The sequence below is a fragment of the Dasypus novemcinctus genome, chromosome 24, assembly GCF_030445035.2.
Source record: "Dasypus novemcinctus isolate mDasNov1 chromosome 24, mDasNov1.1.hap2, whole genome shotgun sequence".
Classification (NCBI taxonomy): Eukaryota; Metazoa; Chordata; class Mammalia; order Cingulata; family Dasypodidae; genus Dasypus; species Dasypus novemcinctus.
Genome location: NC_080696.1, coordinates 17,448,798 through 17,469,782, shown reverse-complemented (window position 1 = coordinate 17,469,782; position 20,985 = coordinate 17,448,798).

Below are 20,985 nucleotides of genomic sequence, written 5' to 3'. Positions count from 1 at the left end.
ACATCACATCAACAGATCCAAAAGCAAAGACATATGGTAGATTATATTGGGCAAAGACAGCCACATATGGTGGACTTTTGTAGCTGCCTCCCACAGGATGTGGCAGAAATGATATGTGATTTCCTACCCTAAGTTGTAAGAAGTGATGCAGCCTTTACCAGGCTCTCTCTTACTCAGGACATGCACCTCTGGAGCCACCATGTAAGAATTCTGGTTCCCTGAAGTCATCAAGCTAAAGAAACCACATGGACAGGCCAAAGAGGGTAGAGAAGTGCCCAAGGAGCCTCTGCTGTTTCAGCCCCACCATTCAAGTCTTTCCAGTATCTACCACAAGACATGGAGTAAACAACAATCCCAGCCCCCAGTCTTTGAGAGGCCCCAGCTGACATGGGTTGCATAGATGAGCTGTCCCTGCCAAGACCTGCCCAAATTGCAGATTCATGAGCAGCATCAATGTGGTTATTGCTTTAGGCCACTAAGTTCTAAAATGAGTTGTTTCATAGCCATAGTTACCAGAACCATCTGTTCTCTAGAATTCCAAGGTCTCCTGAGACCTGAGGTTAACTTTTTTCCTCCATGCAATCAAAGCTTAAATCATTAACTCCAGTGAGGATTGTCCATTGGTATGTGAGAGAAGAGCAGAGAGAGAAAGACAATGTCGGGCCACAACTGGACTTTTTCCTTGACCACCATGAAGTAACTGTTTTCACATTTTTGAAACCTACAGTCACTTGCCATGTGGAAACCATGAGCAGCAGCTTTCTGTGAAAATAAGACTTTGCATGTGGAGCTTGGGTCATAAAGTGCTGACAGGGTCTTGCCATCTGCACTGTCTCCCTGGATGGCTCTCATGCCAGCCAAGCTTGAAGCCATTGTCTTAATTTAGTACCTCCAGAAACAGACCCTGAGATAGGGTTTTGAGAATAAGTGATTTATTTGAAAGATGATCCCAGAGAATACTGGTAGGAAAGTAGGAGGTGAGAAAGCACAGGAAAGGAAGTCTATAACATATGTACTATCAACTTGATCAACACTGTAGGCAACTGGGGTTCATTCCTGCTGGAGAACTCTGGGACAGTGTGGAACATGCCTCAGAGTTATCACATTTAAGGGGTAATTTCCAAGTCCCAACTAGCCTGTCCTATGCAGTCTTGTACATGTAAGGCAGGGAGTGGCCATTGCTTTTAGTAAGAAGCCATCAAAATGCATGGGAATGGGAATGTGGATGGAGCATCAACTGTGTTGGCCATAGTCACTACGAGCCAGAACAAGGCACCAACATCTATCTAACATGGCAGAGATGGAGGCCATCCTTTGGTAGCTCCAAGTGGTTTAGTTCAATGGAACTGTGCAGCAAGCACGAAGGTCCTGATGCAGAATGTAGGAAGTGGGTTGGGACATGAGGCTAGAGAGGGGCTGACAGGCTGGAGGAGTTTTCCTCTGACTAAAATGAGAAGCTGTGGTATGGTTTTGAGCAGAATGACATGAGCTGTTCTGTTTTTAAGAGAATCACCCTGTCTGTGTATAAAAGGTAGATGACAAGACAGGAGACCACTGTAATAATACTGGAAAGAAGGAGATGGTGACTCAGACCAGGATGGTGGCCTTGGAGTCTGTAAGAAATGGGCAGATTCTGGTATATTTTGACGGTCAGCCACTAGTATTTGCTGATGGATTGCATGGACAATGTAAATGAAAGGAGAGTCAAGGTTGACTTGAAGATGTTGTGCCTAAGCTCCTGGAAAGTGACTTCCTACTTACTAAGATAGGAAAGATGGGTAAAGGGAGGTATGGATGGGGAAAGTGTCATAAACTTGCTTTTAGACATGTGAAATTTGGGATGTCCCTGAGATGCTCAAGTGGAGACACCAAGTAGGCAGTTGAGTTGTTGAGACACCAGTGGAGTTCAGGGTTTTGGTTCTGGGATAAACATATCAATTAGAGGGTAAAAAATGTATAATAGCCCATTAAACTGGCAAGTCCTCTACCTCCCTGGTGATTATCACTGGCTCAGACAGTTGTTTTTGAAGTTGCCAATGAAGCCTCCTGGCAACCCTTAGGATTCATTTCTTAATCTTTAAACAACCCGTTAAAGTTCTTTTCATAGGGGAAACATTTCCAAATTATCAGGGCATAAGGTTGAGCTTTCACTCATGCCTCTGTTTCTCCTTTGCTTACCTCTACTGGTCTTTTCTCCACCACCTCATCTTTCATCAGCCAGCCCCATGTTGGTTGGCTCCTCTTAGAGGCACCTGTGAAAATCCACTTTAGTCCTCAACCATCCCTTTGGGAGAATTATTTCCCTGTAGCTCAGCATCCCTTTGGCATCAGACACTGGCCTTTCAACATTAAAGCTGAGGACTCTCAGGGAGGCCAATTGAACAAACACTGCTGTGGCATTCTGAAATTATTTTTGAATCCCAAAATGAGAAAGATTACGTTTGTGAAATAAACCATTCCTATGGGTGTGATACCCTTTCAATTGAACTACATCAGTGAGGCATGAGTCAGGTTGAGTCACTGCCCTTTTGCTGGGTCTGATAAAAACAGAGACACAGGAAAAGAGAGCTGCCATATTTGCCCCTGCAATGTGAAAGAAAGGACTCCAGCTTTGCCTGCAGCTGAGCTGCACGGAAAGAAGCCCCTGAGAGGCTCAAAGAACTGAGGCCCAGAGAGAGATAAGGCACATGCCTGATAACTTGCAGCTGAACTTGGAAAGAAAGCGGAGCAGCCAAGACTGATAGAGGAGGCCCAGAAACAGACAAGCCCTGTGCCTGGTTCTTCACAGCTGAGCTCCAGGATCTGGGCTCAAAGAGACAGTGAGCCTGGAGGGGAAAGCTGAGACCTTGGCAAAGATTGGTGGCCATCTTGCTTCACCACGTGGCAGCTGGCTTTGGTGAGAAAGCACCTCCTATGATGTCTTGAGTTGGACCTTACACGGCCTTAGAACTGTAAGCTTTTACTCCAAAATAAATCCCCTTTATAAAACCAACCCACTTGTGGTACTTTGTGTCAGCAACCTTTTGGCAAACTAAAACAACTGCCCTTGTATAATATGGGGCCCAGCCCAAAGATCAAGTCACATTCTGGGATGCCCTACCATCACTTCCTGCCAGGCCCCTGGGAGACAGATGGAGAAACACACTGTCTAACAAATGAAACACAGAGCTTGTCATCAGAATGAGTGCCATTTGGAGCTAAGCCCTTTGAGGGGTCCAGCTGTGGATAGTGAGGCCACCAGAGCACGGGAGGATTTTGCAAGCCACGTCCTGGTATTAGGAAGCCACATACCCTTTCCAGGGACCATCTGGGTATGCTTCAAGACTTATCAGGAAGTGACCAGGATCTGTAACTTCTCTGATACTTGAAACTGCTGAATTTTCATGTTTTATGTGTGATGTTCCCATCCAAAAAGTCCCAGGTTTCTGAACAAGAACACGGTGCATCTGCCGTGAACATTTGGCCCTTGGAAATGCTCCACATCTCCATCCTATAAACTATGATCTGAAACAGCCTGGGCTGCTCACGTCTGCTTCCAGTGAGATGGAAAATAGGCCATTGGAGGGTTTTGCAGGAGCAATAATGGAAAGTCGAACATGTGCTGCAGAAACGTCATGCATTTCATCTCTCCTCTTTGAAAAGACTGTGCCCTGCCACACTGGATCACCTGGTCCCAGGTATTATTTTTCTTTTAATGATTTTCTTTTTTAGAGTTTAAGGTTTATAGAAAACTTGTGTGAAAAGTTTAGAGTTTCCATGTATGCCCTCTGCCTCCAGTACACAATTTCCCCTTGCATTAGTGTGGCACATTTGGTACAACCAATAAGCCAATACTGATACACGATTACTAACTAAAGTCCATTATTACACTAGGGATTACTCTTTGTTGTACAGTTCTATGGGCTTTGACAAATGCATAATATGCATTTAATCTACCATTATCACATCATAGAGAACAGTTTCAGTGCCCTAAAGTTTCCCTCTTCTCCACATGTTCATCCCTCCCTTCCTCCCTCTCTTTGAACCCCTGGCAACCACTGATCTTTTTACTGTGTCTGCCTTTTCCACAATGTCATAGTTGGAATCATGCCAGATGTAGCCTTTTCAGACTGGCTTCTTTCACTTAGCAATGTGCATTTAAAGTTCTTCCATGTCTTTTCAGAGCCTGATAGCTCATTTTTTTAATTGCTGAAGAAAATTCCATTGTATAGCTGCATCACACAGTTCATTTGTCCATTCACCTTTGGATGTCCATCTCAGTTGCTTCCAAGTTTCGAAAATTATGAATAAAGCTGCTGTAAACATTCATGTGCGGGAAGCGGACTTGGCCCAGTGGTTAGGGCATCCGTCTACCGCATGGGAGGTCCGCGGTTCAAACCCTGGGCCTCCTTGACCCATGTGGAGCTGGCCCACGTGCAGTGCTGATGCGCGCAAGGAGTGCCGTGCCACGCAGGGGTGTCCCCGTGCAGGGGAGCCCCACGCACAAGGAGTGCACCCTGTAAGGAGAGCCGCCCAGTGCGAAAGAAAGTGCAGCCTGCACAGGAATTGCACTGCACACACGGAGAGATGACACAACAAGATGATGCAACTAAAAGAAACACAGATTCCCGTGCCGCTGACGACAACAGAAGTGGACAAAGAAGACGCAGCAAATAGACACAGAGAACAGGCAACTGGGGCAGCGGGGAGAAGGGGAAATAAATAAATAAATAAATAAATCTTTAAAAATAAATAAACATTAATGTGCAGGTTTTTATTTGGACGCACCTTTACCAAGTTTCTCTGTATATACAAACTGACTTCTCAAAGTGCCATTTGGGGGATTCTGGTTGTCTCTTGAGCAATTTTAACCCCAGTTTCCTGGGAGGTTTCGCCTTCATAAATTTTTTTAATCTTCTCCACTTGTTTTCTACTTTCCTAAAGGCATTTCAGAGCTCATGTGTATTATTTACTTCAGGGGTACTCAGATTAAAATTTGGTTTGGTAAAAAAAAAAAAAAGGATGGTATGAAAGGAACTCAAACTGAGAAACAGAGGAAGGTTTCAAGTGGGCTCTGGGGCTGTTGGCAGCTTCCTAACATCTCTGTGACTTTTTTTCCACACCTGCAAAATCTGAGGTAGCAAACTCAAATACCTCAGGGTCAGCCACAGCCCTGTGCTGTGGTGAGCCACATACCCCCACGAGTCCCCAGCACAGACCATAATCACAGTCCTCCTAGCTTAACTGGGCTATGTTGTAGATACTGTGAGGAAGTAACACCTAAGGCAAGTTTCCAAATCCCCGCATTCCCTCCTATCTTAGTTTGCTAAAAGCTCCTGAAAGCAGTATACCAGAAATGGGTCGGCTTTTACAATGGCAATTTATTAGGTTGCAAGGTTACAGATCTGAGGCAGTGAAAGTGTCCCAATCAAGGCATCATCAGGCGATGCTTTCTCCCAAAAGATTGGCACATGGCGGCATCTGCTGGTCTCTCCCTTTCCTTCTGCGTTTCATTGCTTTAGCCTCTGGCTTCCTCCCAGCTTCCGTTGATTTCTCCTCCTGCCTCTTGGCTTTCTCTCTCTGCTTTTTTCTCTCTGCCTCTGTGGGTTTTTCTCCATATTCATCCCATTTATAAAGGACTTCAGTAAGAAGATTAAGACCCACACTGGGCCACACCCTACTACTGAAATAACCTAATGAGAAGAAATTTTCACCCACAACACATTCACACCCTCAAGAATGGATTAGCTCTAAGGACATGATTTTCTGGGGTCCATAAAAGCCTCAAACTACCACACCTCCCTCCCGCTTCCACTTCTAGCTAAGACCTGGCTTTGAGGGACTTGGGAGGTTTTTCCCCTCTCTTAGGAATCCTTGAGAGAAAATTCTTACAATGAAAATGGATTTGGGGGAAGATGGGCAGGCACAGGAAGAAACTGTTCTGTCAGTACAGCTTCTGACAGAAGAGAGAGCTGAGAGAGATGCCAGGGGTCAGGCTGGCTGCCCTTCCTGAGGACAGTCTCTAGCTAGCTAAGAAAAAGGACAGAGTGGACTTTGTTCATTTAAGGAATATCCATTAAGTGCCCATTGTGTGCCCAGTCTGAAGATCCAGAAGTGGCCAACACAGACACAAATCCCATGGAGCTTACATTCTCATGGGAGAGAATGATGCAGTGAATCAATAAACAGAAAATATCTGCTATGTCAGGCAATGAAAGGACTAATGAGGAAAAGTAAAGTAGGGCAAGTGGGGAAGATGGGAAAGGGAAAGGTTCATCAGGAAGGTACATGTGAATCAAAGAAGAAAGGAAGGCTCCCTGATCCTACTCACCTGGGTTAAGGTCAATAGATGGGGCAACTGGGATGAAAGTAGTTATTTTTCTAGAATCATATGGGTACCCTCAACCCGGGACCACCGTGTCTTTCTTACAGTACAGGAAATAGTAATAGAACTGAGTCTACAATGAGGGGCACCAACCTAAGGCCACATTGCAGCTCAGATGCAAGAGGTTTGGCCTGGTGAGTATGCAAAGAAAACGAAGTTTGAATTTCTTTGGGTGGTGTCTTAGTTTGCAGGTATGGCTATAATAAATGCCACAGACTACTTGGCTTACACAATAGGAATTTATTGTCGCACAGTTTGGGAGGTCAGAACTCTAAAATCAAGATGTTGGCAAGATCATGCTTTCTCTGAAGTCTATGGCATTCTGGTGATGCCTTGCTGTCAATTCACAATCACTCTCTGCTTCCATCACATGGCTGTCACCTGTCTCCTCCTGCTGTGTCCAAATTTGTTCTGCTTAAAGGGCTCCAGGTATATTGGTTTAAAGTCCATCTTGATTCAATTTGGCCTCACCTAAACTAATAGCATCTTCAAAGATCCTATTTATAAATGGGTTCACATCCACAGGACCAGGGGTTAGGACTTGAACATGTCTTTGTAGGGGAAAGGATTCAATCAGTAAAGGAAACATGAATGTCCATTCCCTGTTTCCCCACCTGCGCTTCATTCATTTATGCTATGGGTCTGGCCAATGAAGGCTTTTGAGTTCACAATCCATGGCAATGTTACAATATTCAAATAAGATTTTTTTCAGTGGTCTCCAATTGACTTTCATTTGAGTAGCTGCATGAGAATTACCCAGGGAAATTTTAAAGCTAGAGATTCTTGGGTCATCCCCAGAGTCTGATTATTTTAGTCTGGAGTAGAACAATGTGGTAGATAGTTGTAGCGATGGCCCTAATTTGTCCATGCCCTTGGGTAGTTCTCTCTCACACTGACTCAGGACTTGGCCATGCAACTTGCTTTGATCAATGAGACATCAGCAAAAGTGATACTTGCCCTCTTGCCCTCTTGGAACTTGTTGTTCCATATGCATGAGCCCAAGCTGCCCTACTGGAGGAAGAGAGACATATAGCCCAGTTGCATCTGTCATGCCAGCCTATAGCCTGCCAACCACTGGACATCTGAGGGAGGCCATCCTAGACTAGCCAGGCATGAGCCAATCTGTCAATGGGCCACCCTGCCAAACATTAATTTTCATAAGCTCTCCAAGCCTATCCAATCATCCAGTCAGGGTTCAGAACTCACTGTGCATTTACCTTTACCCTCACCACCTCCTACCAGCTTTTCCTCCAGATGTAACTCTGTACATAGCTGTGGCCTTGCTGAAGGAGTGGGCTGTGGTGATGGAAGGCCTCCAGCGGGTCCCCTCTCTGTCGGAGATCAGCTCACTCTCACTTGGCAGAGAGAATGGGACCTGATCTGGATTCAGTGAGCTCTAGGAAATGGTCAGTGGAAAGGTTTGGTGTTTTTTTAAGTTTAAATATAGAGACAAATGACAGAAGGAACCACAGAATAGTTCCAAGTTGGGTGTGGACAAGCAGAAGGTATAGAAATTGGACACTTGGGTTTTCTGTCTTTTAGAAACCTGAGCCTGAGGAAGGATGAATTCAACAAACCAGAAATACAAATTCCAGGGATTTGAAGGAGAGGGTTGGGAGACAAGTAAGGCCCTGGGCTCAGCAGAGATGAGTATGAGAGGGAGAAGGGAAGGAGAGACAGTCAAATAATGATTGTGATCCTTGTCCTTTACCCACTGGTCCAGCTGAGAAAATATTGTGCACACTTTTCAATATTGGAAAATGAAAGTTATCCAAAAATCTGGGGAAGAAAGATGCTTTTCAGTGGCAAAGTCATTTTTCTGAACAATCCCCTAAATACTGAAATAGGTATACAGAACTTTTGGAACACATGGGCTTGGGCAGAGCAGGCCTCCAGAGGCTACTGTCTGGGTCTACCTGCAGGTCAGACCCCAGCTCGGTGTGCTGGGCAGCCTGTAGTCCAATCAAGAAGCTCTTTCTAACAGCCACAAAATTCTTGCCAAAAATGAGAATTTCTATCCTAGACTAAACATTGCATGACAATGTCTGCTTAAATTTCTAAGGCATCCATTCATCCACCAGCAAAAAAAGAGTAATCCTCTGAGATTAAAAAAAAAGAGGGGGGGAGTTACATAAGAAAACATAATTTTAGAAAATGCCCTTCCATCAGCAGGAGAGAGAGTGTGGAGAAAGTACTGCTGCTATGAACTTTGACTCCATAGCTGTGCTGCCTTAGAGCAGGTTTCCTTCTCACTGTAAATGGGGGCTGAGCTAAAGGAATCTTCAGTATCATACACTTCTGATTTTCCATAGTACAAGGATCCCACTATGGGCTCTCCCCAGGATAATCAACCCTGTGTTTGGGACAAGCTGCTCTTCCAGAATAACTGGGAAGGGGAAGAGTCCCATAGCCAACTAATGCCAAAAATGGAGGCTCAAGAGAAACCTCATCATCACACCTTTTTGGCTTTCCTTCATCTGTACAATGGGAATGCCTGTATACCTATGTCAGAGGACAATGTTGACTGAATGAGATAAAGTATATAGAATCTGAGCACAATGCCTGGCAGACAGGAAGCTGTTTAGCTGTTATAGCTGTTAGCTGATGTGAATAAGGTTGTCGATGGGGGCTCAGGTGAGGCATGCAGGCAGTCATCCTCACCTGGAAAGACATGGCCACTGGTAATGACCTCAGTGTCCTCAGGTAGGCAATCGGTCCTCTCCTCTCTGACCCTCCTGAGTTTGACTTTAATTCTATTCACCCAGTAGGTATTAAGGATCTTCTGCCCAGCAGGTCCAGGAGACAAAGAAATGCAAAGGAATCAGATGGGGTCTATCTGTTCAGGTGACCTGGCCCAGTAGGAATCCCAGGAACCGCTGCCTGCAGCCTGCCACACCCAGGTCAGCAGGTGAGAGTTCTATGGGCAGCTTCTGGCACACTGTGAGCAGTTGCTCAAAACTGTCCCTAGAGCCTGATGTCCCCGGGATGAGTCTTTATATTGAAGCTTTGTAGCTGATGCAGTTGGTACCCTCCCCACCGCCCCTCAGGCCTTCTCAATTCACTGCACACAGCCCAACTTCTCACTGCCAGCCCCTGCGCCTCTTTGTCTGAGGGCTTTCCCCGTGCTAAAGTTACCCATGAGGCAGAAGCAATCCATGACCCAGGAGAGCAGCCCTCGATCACTGACTGATGGAAACTGATAGATAAAGAACCCAGTTCCTTCATTCCTCAGTTGGGTAACTGTGAGGCACATTCTACACCAGCTCCCAGAGTTCCCCAGGAAGACTGAACTCCAGTTTCCCACAGGGGTAACTTGCTTCATAGCACAGACTGGTTCCCTTTCCTTTCCTATCTCACCTTCAATCTCCTGGAGTTTTCTTCACCTCCCAAATAAACCACTTGCTTTTGAATCTGTGTTTAAGGGTCTGCTTCGATGGAAACCCTAATAAAGCCCTGCTTGCTTTCTCCCTAGGTCCACTCGGAACCTGAAATCCACCTCTTTGTACTTTCTCCCACTATAGGGGCGTGGCTCCTGTATCCACATTTTCAAGCCCTGGATAGAGCTTGTTATGAAGTGGACTCATCTGCTCTATACCACCTCCAACTCTTCCTCACTTTGTCTGAGCCACTGGCGCGTCCATGTCAGTGCCACTCCTGAGTTTGCTGTACCCTCCAGAACAGTGCCTGGAGGCTATGGGTCCTCAGGGTGAGCCTCTAGATGTAGCTTAGGGCCCCACATGCCCAGCACTGAGTGTTCAGCCTAGCCCAGCACCTGACCCCCTCACCCTGCAGCAAACAGCCAGGGAATGAGTGTGGGACACCCTGGCATGGTCCACAGGTGACATATGAAACTCCAGCCACCAGGAACTTCATTCCAAGCCTCAGCACCTGACCTTCTTTCTCCATTGCACCTTCACTCAGCCACTAGGTTTGACAACCACTCTTGCTTTTCTGACCCTGATGCTCTGGCTGTCTTCTCCTTGATTCTGCATCCCTTTGGCCATTTCAGTGTCCATTTTATCTCCATTCGTCCTGATGTTGGCACCATGCTGGTTGTCAAGACAGCATTGAAAAGGCAACTTCCAGTCTAATAGGGGATTCAGATAAGTGCATGAGCAATTACAACCCAGTGTGACAGCACAGGAGAGGCACCAAGAGAATGACGTCAAACCCGTAACTATAGTTAGCCAGGGAAAGAATAGAAGTATGAAATATGTTTCTGGCTCAGAGAACAGCATACAAAAGCCAAACAGGGATAAAAAAAAGACTCTCCAGTATTATAATGATATATTATTATTATTATATAATAACCATATTATTCTAGAGATGAGAATGAATACAGGGGCCTGACAGTATTTAATGACACATTCTCTTCTCAGCTGGAACTGGAATTTAAATCTGTAAAACTTGGGAATGATCCTCATTTTGTTCTGCTGTGTCTCTCCACTTCTTCAGGGAATAACCACCAACACCCACAGAACCATTTAGGAAGGTGCAGTTTGATTTAGCCCTTTATGCGTGGGCTGCAGCAAATCTGAGCCCTAGGAGATCTTTGCTGAGCCACTTGTTCCAGGTAAAAGGCAGCATGCTTGAGTCAACAGATCACAACACCAGCAGCAGCCGGCAAACCTGGGCCTGATTATCAGCACAGCACCTGTGCCAGCGACCCACCATGGGCCATATGCCCTCATCACTACAAAGGCAAAAGCATGTGCAGAAAGCTCAGGAAAAGAAGACAAGGGCCCTCACCTGGTCTGCCATTGCTCAAGATTCCAGCTGACTTCCTCATGGGATTGCCTCACCCAGCCAAGGCATCAGCCCCATTGCTCAAGTGTGGGACCCAGAAGAAACGCAGGTGGGTCTGCCACCATCAGGACACAGGGGTTTAAAGAACTTCAGTGAACTTCCCTTCTCCTTTAATGTCACTTCTCCAATTTCCATCAACGCTATTGTCCTGGAGTGGGAGTGGGAGTGTATTTGCTGGGGGAAAATACCAATTGGGGTTCTCATAATCTGGAAAGGTAGACAGCAGCAGGCAAAAAGGATGGTAGAAGAAGAGAGTAATGGTATTGGACTAATCCACATTGGATGGAATTGAGAGAATTTGAGTGGGCCCTGAGATTTAGAAGACCATTTTCTAGGTGAGGTTATCATTTTTGGAAAGGGATAGTACCTCTCTCTCTCTCTCTCTCTCTCTCTCTCTCTCTCTCTCTCTCTCTCTCTCTCTCTCTCTCTCTCTCTCTCTCTCTCTCTCTCTCTCTCTCTCTCTCTCTCTCTCTCTCTCTCTCTCTCTCACTCTCTCTCTCTCTCTCTCATCCCCCCCCAATACCCACCCTCCCTCTCCCTCCCTCTTCCCCTACCCACATATTCCCTCTTTTCACCTCCCAGTCATTGCCCTATCCTCCAAAATAGTTAGCCTCATACTACTGGGGAACTTTATACAGTCCCTCAAGGCAGTCATCTCTGAAAGGGTATTGAGAAGTCACAGTCACTGAAGAAAGAGCTAATAGAGATGCCTTTTCCAGAAATGGTACAAAACAGAGTAGGTGTTGATGGTCAGAGTGAATCTGAACGAGAACTGTTGGAAGAATAGGAAATGACCATGATGAATTCTGCCTAGGACCAGGGTTTTATGAAAAATTGCTTTAGCTTGAACTTTCTTGATTGTCATCTGTTTCCATTCATCACACTTCCTCTAGTAGTCTTGGGAAACAACGTGAGTTATTTCCCATATCTCAGCCTTGTCTGTATCCCAGCCTGACCCCGTCTTCAGACAGTCAGTCATTGGCACTCACTGATGTCCATGTTTTCTAAAACTCTAACTGTTCCTGTGGTTGCCTTCCACCACTCCTCCAAATGCCTCACAGCATTTTGTCCTGCAGGCCATTGGAGACACCCCACCCAAAACACTTCCCATTCCTTGTAGAAGAGTCTCAGTCTTCCCACTCACCAAGAAGATGGGCATGGCACCAGCCAAAGAGAGAAGCAAGAAGCCCCTTGGAGTGAAGAAGATGGAGCCTCTGCTAACACTTGACCAAGGCTGTGACACTAATTCCTCTGGGCTACCCATGTGCTGACAATCTAACTTCTTACACTGCCATAAACAAAAGTGTGTGAGTGTATATCAATACATGTATTAAGATAGCTATTATTTACTAAACTCATCCTAGAACTGGAAATACTGTCTAAAGCAAGGGTCAGCAAACTATGATACAGGAGCCACATCTGGCCGGCTGCTATTTTCTCACAGCTTGTGAGATAATAATAGTTTTCATATTTTTTAATTAATTTATTGAGGTATATCACTCATACATAAACACACATAAACAGTAAGTGTATAGTAATAGTTGTGAAGTTACAAAGCAAACATATATAACATCATACAGGACTCTCATAACTCACCCTACCACCAATACCTTGCACTGTTGTTAAACCTTTTTAACTAAAGATTAAGGAGCATTGTCAAAATATTACTACTAACCAAAGTATTTTCCCCCCAACCAACCCTATTATTATTATCTTTATATCATGTATATATGAACATACATAAACAATTAAGAGTATAGTAAAAGTTGTGAAGTTACAAAGCAAACATGCATAACATCATACAGGGATCCCATACATCAACCCTCGACCAACAACTTGCATTGTCATGAGATGCTTGTTACAAATTATGAAAGAATATTGTCAAAATCTTGCTACTAATTATAGTCCATATCTTACATTGGGTATGTTTTTCCCCCAACCCATCCTATTATTATTTTTTAAATATATTTTTTATGATGGAAGTTGTAAACTTGTAAAACAATCATGCACATATGCAAAATTCCCAAACAATGACCCTCTATCAACACACCACACTGTGGTGGAACATTTGTTACAGATAAGAAAATATCATCTCATTGTTACCACATCCATTGTGTACATTTGGCCCACATTTTCCAAACTGCCTCCTTATCAACACAGTACACTTTTGGCATAGATGCAAGAATATTCTGTTATTACTGCTAACCACAGTCTGTAGGTCACTCCAGTTGTATTTTTCCCATGCTTCTCCACATTCCCATCACCCTGCAGTAGTGATGTACATTTGCTCTAGCTCACAAAGGACACTTTTGCATATGTACCATCAACCAAAACTCATCCATCTCTTGGTTTAGTGTGCTAATCAGTTCCTAGATTATTCTCTAGCATTCTCTCAATTGGCATTTAAATCCCTAGACTACCATTTTCAGCCACATTCCCCATTTATAAATCAGTGGTTACTCACTTTTTGCTACCATCCACTCTATACATTTCCACATTTTTACATTAAAGTTAATTAAAACTTCTACATACATTAAACATCAGTAGTCCATCTTAGTCCTCCTCTTATCTCATGTAAGAATCCACCATCTACCACCAGGTCTTAAAGATATTTTCCTATAATTCCTTCTAGAAGTTTTATGATTCTTGCTTTTGTTTTTAGGTTTTTGATCTATTTTGAGTTAATTTTTGGATAAGGTGTGAGGTAGGGGTCCTCTTTGCTTCTTTCAGCTATGGCTATCCAGTTCTTTCAGCAACACTTGTTGAATGGACTGCTCTGCTTGAGCTATGTGGGTTTCACAAGCTAGTCAAAAATTACTTGACCATACATGTGAGGGCCTGTTTCTGAACCATCAGTTTGGTTCCATTGGTCTATGTGTCTGTCTTTATGCCAGTACCATACTATTTTTGCCACTATAGCTAGGTAATATAATTTAAAGTCTGGTGAAGAGGATTCACTTTTCCTTTTTATGATGTTTCTGGCTATTCAGGACTCCTTACCCTTCCAAATAAACTTGATAATCATGCTTTCATTTTTTTTTTTTAATGCTGGTGGAATTTTTATTGGGATAGCATTGAATCTGTATATCAATTTGAGTAGAACTGACATCTTTTTTTTTTTATTTCTCTCCCCTTTTCCCTCCTCCCCCCGCCCCAGTTGTCTGTTCTCTGTGTCTATTTGCTGCATGTTCTTATTTGTCCATTTCTGTTGTTGTCAGCAGCACAAGAATCTGTGTTTCTTTTTGTTGCGTCATCTTGTTGTGACAGCTCTCCATGTGTGTGGTGCTATTCTTGGGCAGGCTGCACTTTCTTTCACACTGGGTGGCTCTCCTTATGGGGCGCACTCCTTGTGCATGGGGCTCCCCTACGCGGGGGACACCCCAGTGTGGCACGACACTCCTTGTGCGCATCAACACTGTGCATGGGCCAGCTCCACATGGGTCAAGGAGGCCTGGGGTTTGAACCATGGACCTCCCTTGTGGTAGACGGATGCCCTAACCACTGGGCCAAGTCCGCTTCCCAGAATTGACATCTAAATGATATTTAGTCTTCCAGTCCATGAGCATGGAATTTTCTTCCAGTTATTTAGACCTTTTTTTATTTCTTTTTTTTTTTAATGTTACATTCAAAAATATAAGAGATCCCCTCATATCTCCCCACCCCCCTCACCCAACTCCTCGTACATCAACAACCTCTTTCATCATCATGGGACATTCGTTGCATTTGGTGAATACATTTTGGAGCACTGCTGCACCACATGGATAATGGTTTATATTGTAGTTTACACTCTCCCCCAGTCCACCCAGTGGGCCATGACAGGACATACAATGGCCAGCATCTGTCTCTGCAGTACCACCCAGGACAGCTTCGAGTCCTGAAAATGCCCTCACATCATATCTCTTCTTCCCTCTCCCTACCCTCAGCAGCTATCATGGCCACTTTCTCCACATCAATGCTACAATTTCTTCCATTACTAATCACAATAGTTCCATAGTAGAATATCGGTAAGTCCACTCAAATCCATACTCTATTTCTCCATCCTGTGGACCCTGGGATGGTTATATCCACTCCACCTCTATATCGAGAGGGGGCTTAGATTCCACATGGATGGTGAATGCAATTCTCCTACTTGCAGTTGTAGGCACTCTTTGAGTTGCAGTTTTCTGAATACAAGTGCTTTACATCGTTGGTTAAGTTTATTCCTGACTATTTGAGTTTTATCTGTCACATTTTATTTTCACCATGCTTTTGAAATAATCTTCATTTCTAGACTTTCTTCCAGGCCTCTCTCTCTTATTTTTTCTTTTCAGGCTCTAGCACACCCTTTAGTGTTTTCTGAAAAGCTAGTTTCTTGCTTAAAATACTCTCAGTTTCTGTTTATCGGTGAATATTCTAATCTTACCCTCATTTTTGAAAGACAGTCTTGCTGGATATAAGATTCTTGACTGGAAGTTTTTCTCTTATAGTCTCTTAAATATATCAGATCACTGTCTTCTTGCCTCCAAGGTTTCTGATGAGAAATCAGCACTTAATCTTATTGGGTATCCCTTATATGTTATGCATTGCTTTTCTCTTCCTGTTCTCAGAATTCTCTCTTTGTCTTTGGCATTTGACATTCTGATTAGTATGTGTCTCAGAGTTGGTCTATTCAGATTTTTTCGGATGGGAGTACATTGTGCTTCTTGGACATGGATATTTATATCCTTCAGAGGACTGGGAAATTTTCTACCATTATTTCTTCAAATATTCCTTCTGCCCCTTTTTCCTTCTCTTCTCCTTCTGGGGCACCCATGACATGTATGTTTGCACACATTTTGCTGTCATTTAGTTCCCTGAGACCTTGTTCAATTTTTTCCATTCTTTTCTTTTTCTCTTCTTTTGTATGTTCATTTTCTCTCTTTTTTTTTTTTTGTCTTTATTTATTTATTTTTTATTTTTTTTATTGATTTTGTAAAAATATTACATTAAAAAAATATGAGGTCCCATTCGACCCCACCACCCCCACTGCACCCCTCCCCCCCCCAGCAACACTCACTCCCATCATCATGACACATCCATTGCATTTGTTAAGTACATCTCTGGGTATCTCTGCACCTCATGGTCATTGGTCCACATCATGGCCCACACTCTCCCCCATTCCATCCAGTGGGCCCTGGGAGGATTTACAATGTCCGGTGATTGCCCCTGAAGCACCATCCAGGGCAACTCCAAGTCCCAAAGGCACCTCCACATCTCATCTCTTCCTGCCATTCCCCATACCCAACAGCCACCATGTCCACTTTTCCCACTCCATTGCCACCTTTTCTCTGAGGTCCTTGGATTGGTTGTGTCCGTTGCACCTCTATGTCAAGAGGAGGCTCAGATTCCACATGGTTACTGGATGCAATCCTCCTGCTTTCAGTTGTAGGCCCTCTAGGCTCCATGGTGTGGTGGTTGCCCTTCTTCAACTCCATCTTAGCTGAGTGAGGTGAGTCCAATAATTCAGATTGTAGGAGCTGGAGTCTATTGAGGCTCAGGGCCTGGCTATGATATTGTCAGTAAAAAGATTCAATCCCCTAAATATATCTTAAACCCCAATACCAACTACAATTCCAGTAAAGTAGCATGATAGTCTTATGAAAAGAGATCCCCTCTGGGTCCAGTTTCATCACTCAGAAATAAAAATATGAGGTCCCCATATACTCCCCACCCCCCTCACCCCACTCCTCCCATAACAACCTCCTCTATCATCATGGGACATTCACTGCGCTTGGTGAATACATCTCTGAGCACTGCTGCATCACATGGTCAATGGTCCACATTATAGTTTACACTCTTCCCCAGTCCAGCCAGTGTGCCATGGGAGGACGTACAATGTCCAGTAACTGTCACTGCAGTACCACCCAGGACAGCTCCAAATCCTGAAAATGCCCCTACATCATATCTCTTCTTCCCACTCCCTACCCTCAGCAGCTACCATGGCCACTTTCTCCAAATCAATGCTACATTTTCTTCCATTACTAATCACAATAGTTCATGAATAGAATATCAGTAAGTCCACTCTAATCCATACTCAATTCCTCCATCCTGTGGACCCTGGAATGGTTGTGTCCATTCTACATCTATATCAAGGGGGGGCTTAGATTCCACATGAATGATGGATGCAATTCTCCTGCTTTCAGCTGCAGGCACTCTTGGCTCTCTGATATGGTGGTTGACCTTCTTCGTCTCCATGTTAATTGAGTGGGGTAAGTCCAATAAACCAGAATGTAGGAGTTGCTAGTCTGTTGAGGCTCAGGGCCTGGCTATCACATGGACAGTCCAGAGATTCAGGTCCCCTGGGTACACACTAAACCCCAGCACCAACCACAAGTCTGGTAAAAGTAACAGGAGAGGCTTGTGAACAAAGATCACATCTGAGTCCAGCTCCATCACACAGAAGCACAAACTCCAAAGTAGGGCCAACTGACATGGCACTGAACTCCATCTGCCATGACCATAGAACATGTGGGTCTCTGTAGCCATCAGAAGAACCAATACCTGGGGTTGTATCTACTTTAGCTGTCTCTGGGACTCTGCTGAGGTGTGCATAAGGGTGACCCCTCTGATGACCTCCTAGCTCTTTTTTGGAGACTCATAGCCATATAAACTCATTTTTCCTTTCCATTTCCCCCTTTTATTCAGGTCAAAAAGCATTTTTAACTCCTGATATTATATGTAGGCTGAGATATTCTGCTGGTCTGAGTTGACCCTTTTATTCAAGGTCATTTTCTAGTTACATCATCAGCTGGTACTTGGTAGTAATCCCTCGTTGCCAGGGGGTTCATCCCCAGGAGTCATGTCCCATGTATGTTCACTTTCAGAGGCCATTTCCTCAAGGTCACCAATCCTTTCTTCTGCCTCCTCAAATCTGCTATTGTATGATTCCAGTGTTTTTGTAATTTCATTTATTGCACCTTTCGTTCCCATAAGATCTGCTATTTTTCTATGTATACTTTCAAATTATTCTTTATGCTCATCCAGTGTCTTCTTAATATCCTTAATCTCTTCAGCCATCTCATTGAATTTATTAAGGAGATTTCTTTGAACAACTCTGATTAGTTGTCTCAACTCCTTTATGTCATCTGGAGACTTATCTTGTTCTTTTTACTGGGCCATAGCTTCCTGTTTCTTGGTGTGGATTGTAATTTTTGGTTAGTGTCTTGGCATCTGGCTTACTAGAGTATTTAGTCTGGCACAGTTTTTCTCTTTAGTTTAGGGCTTCCTGCCCTTTCTCCCTTGCTGGTTGTGCAGTAGGAGCCAAGGGTATAATTGGTGCTATAAATTGTGGAGGCTCAAGTTGCCCTCACTGCCCAAGGGATGGATGAAGCTTCTCCCAACTTTCTCCCTTGCCAGGGGTAAGGAGAGAGTCAGAGCTGTGTGGAATATTGCAAGTCATGCAGGCCTAGACTGTCGTTGCCCAGAGAGACTGATGAAACTTCATGCCCGTTTCTCCCTTGCCTGGAGCAGGGATGGAGCTGCAGGTATGGGCAGCAATCTATGCAGTGTGAATCCAATATGACCACAGTTGCCCCAGTAGACTTCCAATTTTCAGTCTGCACCAGCCAAAGTTACCTGCAGTTACCTGGCTAGGCTTGTGCAGAGCCTGCCAGCCTCCTCCCCACCAGAGGTGGGACTAAAGCCTAGTCTAGGGCTGCAGGCCAATCTGGGTATAAGAAACCATTTCCTAATGTGATTTTTGGTCAGCTCGGCTTGTCCTCATGCTGGGGGTGGAGTCAAAATGGCAGTCTCTGGCCTCTTTCTGACCTGAGCAGATTCACACCCCAGCTGCTCCTAGGGTTATACCTTAGCTAGTCAAGTCTAGTAATTAGTAGTCAAAATCGGTAGCCAACTGTCTCCTCCTCCCCTGTTTTGGGGAAATGGAGCTTCCAATTCTAGCCACAGAATAGTTCCTGTGGTGGCCATGCCACCAGAGTAGGATGATCATCCACCTCTGCAACTTGGCTGGTAATTTCCCAGAGAGGCTGGCACAGGTTCCCCCAGCTTCCTCCCTCCCAGAGATGCCACTGGGACTTAGGCTAGAGCTGCAATCTGATCTGGATGGAAAGCAGTCAGTTCCCACCAGCTCTGTGATTCTCAGTCCACCCCGCTTGCCCTCATGCAGAGTTAAGATGGTGGCTCTCGGCCTCTTTCTGACTTGGACAGGCTCAAACTTTAGCTGTTTTCAGGATTATACTTTAGCCTGCCAAATTTATTCATCAGAAGCTGAAGTTGTGCCCAACTGTCTCTTTCTCCCCCATTTTTGGGAAGTGGAGATTTCAATTCCAGCCACAGAACAGCTCCCAAGGCAGCTTGTGCCTCCAGTGGAGGATGGGCACTGGCTTCCATGGTGTGGAGTGCTCTACTTATGAATCTTCTCTGCAGATGGGCAGTCTCCTCCTTCCATTCCTTCAAGGATGTGGCAGCATACTCTTCTGGCCTCCTGGAGCCCCAAACAGGTGCTTCAGCTAGCTCCATATAGCTTTGGGTGTTTACTAACTGCCCTGTAGCAGGAGCTGGCTCTAGGAGCACCTTACTCTGCCACTTTCTTGCTGGTTGTCCTATATATATATTCATAGTGATTATACAAGTACCAAAAAAATATCTTCAATTTTGCCTCTTGGCCAGCAAAGCCTTAAATATTTACTCTCTAGGCCTTCAAGATAATGTCTGCTGACCTCTCTTCTACAGGCCTCTGGAGCAGCAACTCTCCAGGGGAACTGAGTAGGAGAAAATGAAGAAGAGAATATCAGAATTTTTAGTTGGCAAGTGGTACACACTTGTGTAGTTGGAAAATCATATTCTAGGCCCATGATCCAGCAATTTCAGTTGTAGGGTAACCTAGAGAAACCTAATGCATGTACAAGGAAGTTCATAGCCAGCTGCATTGCTCCTAATGACAAAAAAAGAAATATAAGAGAAAAGAAAAGAAAAGAAAACTAAGTTGTGGTGTACTAGTATGATGGAAATCTAAACAACAGTAAGAAAATTACCTAGATCTAGATACGTATTAATACGTCAATCTCAAAAACATCTTGACTGAAAAACTCAAATTGCAGAATGAACTGTATACTCTGAAAATGATTGCATAAATTTAGAAATAAAATTTCAAAATAATGCTATGCATTGTTCTCATATATATGGATGTTTGTGAAAAGGTGTCAAAAATGGACTGGAAGGATGTACACCAAACTTTCATAATATTGCCTCTGAGAGAAAAGGGAAAGAAAGAGGAAGGGAAAAAAGAAAGGTCAGAAATGAGACAGGGGTGGTGGGGCAAGATGGTGGCTGAGTGAGCTTACCTGATAATATCTTCTGCAAAGAAGCGGCTGGGCAGTGTTGGAGGCTCTTCGGGACCAGGCTGTTTCAGGATTTTTGCAGGACAGGAGGTATCTGGACATCGATTTGGTGGGAAGGTAACAGAGAAAATACGTCTATAAAATATACATGGAGGTCCCGGCTGCATGCAGAAAGCTCCCTCCTTGGGTGGGCGGAGCCGTGGCACCAGGCACTGCCGCTGCGGTTTTTTTTTTTTTTTTGGAGGCTCTGCAGTACTGGGGAATTCATAAGCCCTGAGCAGCCTATTGGGGGGTTAATAGGACAGGAGGAGCTTGCAGACCGATTTGGGGAGACAAGCAGGAGTTTTATTGCGAAGCGGGGGAATTTTTGATTGCGGACACAAACAATAGCGCTTCTGCCTAGAGCCCCACCCCCCCCAAACCCGGCCGCCGCTCTACAGTGGACTTAAATTGATAGCAATAAAGAGATGCCACCAGGGTCTGGCAGGATGGGAGACG